The sequence below is a fragment of the Trachymyrmex cornetzi genome, unplaced genomic scaffold (genome assembly GCF_001594075.2).
Source record: "Trachymyrmex cornetzi isolate Tcor2-1 unplaced genomic scaffold, Tcor1.1 scaffold430, whole genome shotgun sequence".
NCBI lineage: Eukaryota > Metazoa > Arthropoda > Insecta > Hymenoptera > Formicidae > Trachymyrmex > Trachymyrmex cornetzi.
In genome coordinates this window covers 67,595-75,061 of record NW_017299070.1, presented here as the reverse complement: position 1 = coordinate 75,061, position 7,467 = coordinate 67,595, and positions in this window count along the sequence as shown.

Below are 7,467 nucleotides of genomic sequence, written 5' to 3'. Positions count from 1 at the left end.
CTACAATACGGCTATTCGCAGTATCACAATCATCGCAGGACACAGCCATATTACATTCCTTCGGTGTAGTTCGTGACGCATGCGCAGGACCACTATAAGTTTTGGGGTCCACTTTATACAAGCTTATACTAAGAGAGTTAGCAGTCTAGTAGTATATATAGAAGTCTGTGAGCCCGAGTCTTCGTTGACAAGCAAATTTACGATTCAGAGATTAATGAATATATTTTTTTCTAAGCTGTTAATCTCAGTTCTGTAAACTCAGTATTGTTTGTGCACGTTATGCGGTGAGTGGTGCAGTATCGTTTGGTCCATACGAGCTATAAAACTTTTGTAATCTACATCAGTTGACAGCTCTACGCGTTGAAAAAATGTAAGTTTTTAATTATTTTTCCGATTTTACAAATCTATTGCACCACGACAGAAGTTTGCATCTATTTTAACCCTGTAAAAGGATTTTAGATTCCGTTAAGTAAATTCGAAGATGTAAATTGATCTGCAAAATACCGACAATTTGGCCTCCCCAGCATCCCCTTAAAAAGCTCCAATTCTCAAAGCTTGTCCGAGATTCGCAGCTAAACAAATATTATTTTACACACTTGCCATTTTAATTTTTCTCGAGAGGAATTTTTATTTCCAACATCATCAGTTCAAAGACATCTCGTATACGCATTCTGGAAAGATAAAATAGTATGTTCGAAAATGCAAGATCTTCGTGATTTTGTGGCGGACAATGTGGGGAGAAGTCGGGAAGAAATTAAAATACGAGACAGGTGGTCGCTTCTATCAGATGCTCCCGTGCTTTATAGTAAGCCCTCGATGTCTACACCAGGAGCTGTCTAATTCCTTTCTAAGAGATTCCCTGATATGGTATAAGACTCGGCCATACAGACAAGTTAATAGAAAGAAACGTTTCGTTGAGGCTTCATGTTCTGTGTATCGTATATTTACTTATAATTCCCGCGTATTCCTTGTTGTGATACTACTTGTGTCGATTTCAATATGCACGAGCTAGGCTAGCTTAATTCAGTAGTAAAGATTCGTTTGATAGAGGTCTGTCATAGCAAGGAAGGGTTTATTCTGCAGGACAAAAGGATAGCTTCTCTAACCGTTTCGCTAAATTCTCGTGACATTCTCGAGTTTAAAGTCCCGTCGGACCGCTTGTCACCGTCGGTCGTCTGCGCCGCTGTGCTCTCGCTCCTCGTCACACAATCCATTTCGGTAATTGAGGAATCCTTCGGAGCGACCCTTTGTCTCCACGCGGATTTTAGTATCCACCACTTCCGTTCGCTTCGACTTCTATAATGTATTGTTACGCAGATTTGATGCACTCACAGCTTTTCCTTTAATTGCTTCGCTCCTGCGCTCCTTCCACCGCGCCGGGGTTCGCAAAAGTCGAGGTGTTTCTAAATGCAACGAGTTACTCGATATAAACGTCGGCTTCCCTTTATTCTCGTCGTCCTATGAATCCTACGTGATCGTACGAGGCGAACTTTGCCCTGATACTTGACGTAATTGATTTTGCTTTGTAAGCAAAGGTAATTCATCTCGCTTTCCAACGTGAGAAGTCTCTTTCGAAATGTAATTACTGCAACAAAATCGTTACCTCTAACGAGCATGTATACGATCGAGACGTATGCATTTGTCCGATTTAAGGCATAACATTCTTCCTCAGCTGCAGTACCTATACATATTTCAGGTGAGCCAAGTCACTTTGAAAATAGTCGAACGAAACGGTGTACTTCTTTCTTTATGTCGCGACGTCGTTGCGATTTTTCGTTGAAGCATCCGTGTAAACGCACGCGAAAGGATCCTTTACCAAAGCGCAGCGACGAGCGACGTAAAATTTTTCCTTAGTTTAGCTTAATCCGCATCCGGACACGCAAGAATTTTTTCCGCCTACCGATTTATTCCGCGCGCCGGATTTCAATATGGCATTTCCATATCGAATCGTTTGCCGTATAACTGGCATGTCGAAATTATGAGTTACGTCGGTGCAATCTTTCAATTTCAAGCTCTACCGCGGGCAAATCTTGTTTCTCGCGTTTTCTGTAGGTGTGTGTGTGTGTGCGCGTGCGCGCTTGCTTGCTTTTTACACAAATTTCTCGTGTCTGAATAATTAATGATGAACAGTAGGCTGTTTTTGCGAGGCTATCGATTGCGACAGATATGCGTTGCGCACAGTGAAATTCTCTTCTTTTAAATCGGAATCTACTGTTTAAAAAGTCGAATGTTTCGTAATTTACACACCGCGCCGGTATTCTCCGAGGGGCAAGAGAGATACAACGTGCCGACGCACGTTCATGTTCGCGCTCACGCGGCAAGATTTGCAACGAAAGAAACTTTCTCGAGGAAAAGATTAAGGTGCCGGCATCCACTTCTCCATATCTTTAAACTCACTCTTCGCTTCTCTCAGCCCCTTAAAGGGATATTTCCCGAATATCCTCCCAAAACTTTGTGTGATTAAACTTTTACGGAAATCTAAAATTAATTACTCCTAAACTTATTTTTAAACGTAATTAAGTGTAGTCAACGTAAAAAAGCTAGGGTTTTCACTTTGGCGAGCCTCTTGTCTCTCGACCGGTTATGAAGTGCACCCAGCAAATATATATATAAAGGAAAGGCCCCTATTATAAGATACCGAGTTTATTTTGGGTAAATGTTAGAAGCCTATGAGCAGAATTTAAAGAAATAATAAGTCATTTTGAAAAGAATTTAATAAGTTTAAGATAATGTTATGTAAAATTTAATTCAAATTTTTTTCTAAATAAGAAATGTAAAAATTGTGCAAATCGCAAAGTCAACAAATTGTACATCTAATATGAGATGCTCCGAACAATCGATAATAAAACGCAAAATACATCAGTATTACAATTAAAAAACTTTATTTTATGTTTCTAAAATACGAGCAAACAGCAAGTGTGCGCGCAAAGTGAATATTGTATCCAGCGATGCATTGTATCCAGAACTCATCTTCAGGTAGTTAGAACCAAGCATCGCAGAAACAAGCACTCGATGCTTGTTTACAATTATACGTGCCGTCATGTTACGTATCATTGGGGACCGCCGCCGTCGCCGCCGCCCCGCCGCCATCGCCGCCGCCGCTGCCGCAGCCGTATCGCCATCCCCAAAAATGCATCAGTAACAAAGGCTTGCATACACTTACTGCATATATTGTACTTATCATGTCTTTTCCTCTTATGTTTCGCCATCTTTCCCGCCACGTTGTCGCTCCCATTGAATCTTCTTCTCGCACGCAAAAGTATTTTATCATACGTTTTTTATTTAATGATTTAAATAGAGAAAACGCTTAATACGATTGTTACCATTTGTCGCAGTACCGTTGAGCGCGAAGATACTGAAGACGCGCGTAATATGATAGCACTGCGATAATAAGAAAGGAACAAATAACGTCATACACCCAGATCTATACAGTTTAAATATGCGTTTATTTTTACAATATACAGTTCTCACAATATTTATAAGCAGGAACTTTAATTTAATTTAATTTAATTAATTTGAAATCGAATTTTAAGCATCTGCTTCCGATTAGCAATAAAATGTACATTTACTTTTCACACTGTTTACAATATTATCTAAACTATTAGGTCACACTCTATATTTGATTTTTTATTATAAATTTTGTGCAAAAATCTACAGCATCACACTTATCGATGATACAATTTTCACCTAAAAGTGTTACAAAATATTAAAATTTTTCATTTTTTAAGATTTTACAAATGTAAACGTTATTTATGATATTGGACAATTTACACTTTTTATATAAATGATAAGTTTATGCTTGCGACATTATGATATGTTATAATTAATTTATTCATTTTTTAAAGATTTTATAAATGTAACCGTTATTTATGATATATTTTTATGTATATTGAAAATGACCCGATCGGAGTCGATACGTTTGTAATATTATTAATTTAATTAAATTTGTTCGTTTGAATACTGGTTCTATGCCCTTTTAATATTTATATTGATTTAAATTTTTCATTGACGGTATGCGTATACAGGCACAGCTCTGAGTATACATTCTCGACGCAATGTTCGAGTTTGAACATGAAGAGCACGGTTGACGGCTTCATATACAGACATGTATCGCGCAGTGTTAATTTGACCACATTAGTATTACGCATTTTTACGATTTCTATCACAAGATCTTGGACCGATAATGATGAAGGTGCGATTGATTGCACGAACCGCTCAATATCCGCGCGTCTTTTGATGAAAGCCCGCCACACTGTACGAGGCAAGATTATGTTGTTACCTTGGTTGTCACCAATTGCAATATTATTTAGTTTAATTTTATTTGATTGCATACATGGAAAGTACGATTTTGTTCAATGCCCAAGCTCTTTCTAAGTTTCGTCCTCTCCATCACATTTCTTCAGGAATGCATATGGAGTTGTTCTACCAACACAAGCGAGAGATAAAAAATATAAGCGTCGATATGCGACAGCTTTGTTAGTGTAATAAAAAATTTTTTAAGGACATTTGACATGTTAATACGACATATTTCGCAATGACATCATGAATGTAATTTTGATACATTGCAACGTTGCCAAAATAGTATTCATAATGATATAAAATTTAAAGATTGAGATGCATTGCGACGTTGTCAAATAGTGCGCATAACGATATATGCCCCACCCGTTGTAGTCCTTTACACACTCGCCATAGTATTCGTACTCTCTCTCCTACCCATTATGGTCCTATACTTATCATAGTATTCGCGCTCTCTCTTCTTCCCATTATATTCTCTCCCGCGTTCTCTTTTCTTCTTGTTCACAATTTTATTAAATCCATATGGTATTTGTGTTTTACGATTTTTTAATGATATGACTTAGCAATGATTTTAATTTAGCAACTAATTATAATATTTTTAGTAATGTAATACAAGTAACTGAGCGCGTTCCTAATTATTAAACCATTATAAACTATTATTGTGTAGCTATCGGACACTTATTGTACTACATCGTACTACTGAACAGCTATAATATTATTAATTCTAAGTAACTATAGAAAAAGAAGACTCGTTTCCACTCACGGTAAGAAGAAATAGGAATATGCAGATTTCAAAGTTACGTTACAAGCATATGAATAGATGTCATAGAAGGGAGCGAAAAATATGTTTTAGGATTGTGGAGGAAACCCTGAAAGGAATAGAGATTAGAATCATAATTTCTTATTATTCAATTTTTATTTTAATAATTTGATTAATTTATTTGAGGAAAAATTGCGCTCCTTATCATATACCATTCTAAACCGCCGAATAGAGGCAGGAAAAAAGGAGATTGTAAATAATTTTAAATAAATTCAGTAATATATTTAAGTATCATATTATACAATTTTTTTACAAAACATTAATTTATTTCTTACTTTAAATGTAACGCAGTGTATACAATTTAATCTGAAGCGCACATTACTAATTCACACTCCATGATTGAAGTTTTATCATTAACTTCACATAATCTCTTAATGCATCACATTTATTGTTATATATCAATATAATTTTAGCGCATTATAGTCACAAATTGTCGAAATGTATTCTCTCGCACGCGATTTTATTAAAAATAGATATGGTATTTATTTTACGACTTTTATAATGTGATTTTACAATAGAATGATACGAGCATAATTTTAATAATATTTTAATGGTATAAGTCGATCAGCCAAACGCGCTTTCTTATGAAGTAATTTAATATCACGAAGATATGAAGAAGAAATGATGAAGAGATTAGGGAAATTTTCAAAGAAATATATTTTTTAATATAGATTTACTTATCTAATATTTAATGCAGCATGTTCAATATAATTTAAACCATAGATTACTAGTTCACATTCTATAATAGAATTTTTATCGTAAATTTTGTGCAAAGTGTTTGCAGCATCGCATTTATTAGTAATACAATTTTGTCTTAAAAATGATACAAAATATTTGAATTTTTCACTAACACTGTGCGTACATTGATTTAGTTAACAATACGCATGCTCGACACATTACTCGAGCTCAAATAAGAAGAGTACTGTTGTTGGTTTCATGTACAAATATGTACCGCAGATCGCAATTTCTACATGAGACGTAGGTCCTACGACGATCCCGATGTCCAGGAACTTATACGCTGTAAATGTCAATGCACATCTCCTCATCAAGATATGAGGTATGTAGCGAAGTTTCGAAAATGTATGAGAAGATGCGCTGTTGAAAAAAGAAAACATGTACCATAGACTTTGGAAAAATACATAACGTATAAAATGTATCAGCAAAATTTCATAAAAATTGAATAAATTTACTGTTACTCTCTTGCACGCCTTATTCTGTTGAATTTGAACGTAATAGTCCATAGCGTGAGACGTTTCGAGGTTAGTATACTCTGATACAGTAGAAGCAATCTGCTCTATGTAATAGGAGCGGTCCACAGAGCGACTGATGTAATAAGACTTATGTATCATAAGTCTCTTTTTTTAATACTTTTTAAATAGTGATCTCCATCACAAATTTTCGCATTCCACTGAATCCTCAGCGTATGTAGTGAGCCAACTGAATCAGTACTCGCCATAAGTCTCTTTAATTAATGCTCACCATTTCACATTTTCTAGCAACATATATCCAAGTTATCATTGAAAATTATTATTTTTACATCAAGAGTTGTTTCAATTTCATCTCTATGTATGTGCGATTTTACTTTAATATAGATATCAAAATTACATTTTATGACATCGAAGTAATATATATTCCACAACGTCTATGTGTGGATGATCTTCGTTGTATGTTCCATCAGTAACATCATGAATCGTACAATGACATGTAGGAAGATTTAAATTTACATCATCAAACTTTGAATCACACACATTGATGTGTTTATATATCTGGTATGTCTTATGCTTGGAACACTATGTGTTACTGCGAGTAAGCACGTTTCGAAATCCAAGTTCTTTACACTGCGACTTAAATGCATCATTGACGAGCAATATTGTTTATCAATTTCACATAGAGTAACGTAAACGTACAATTCATGTTTAACGTTTAAAGTATAATATCCTCGCAGACGTTTTATGATGCGATGACTGCAACGGTAACTATTCGCTGAGTGGTTGATGTATTAGAGCTCTTTTTCGTTCATGCGTTTTCTATTTCATTATTTTTGTATATTATTTGTTTTTATTTTTTCATTTTCTTATTAATTAATTTTTTCTTTCAGATAGTGTATTTACGTATTATAGTATATATACCAAATAATAAATTCGCGTAATTATAATATTAAAATAATAGAAACATAAATTCATATCTCTCACTTTTACCCTTTCCAGATCCTTCACAGAAACGGAGAAAGTAGATTGAGCGAGTGTATGATGAACATTCATACAGCTGCCCTCTCGAGAGATTATAATCTCCATGTTACAAGTGCTCACAGCATGCATGGGCGCTAATAAAATCTGAAAACTCCTCTAATT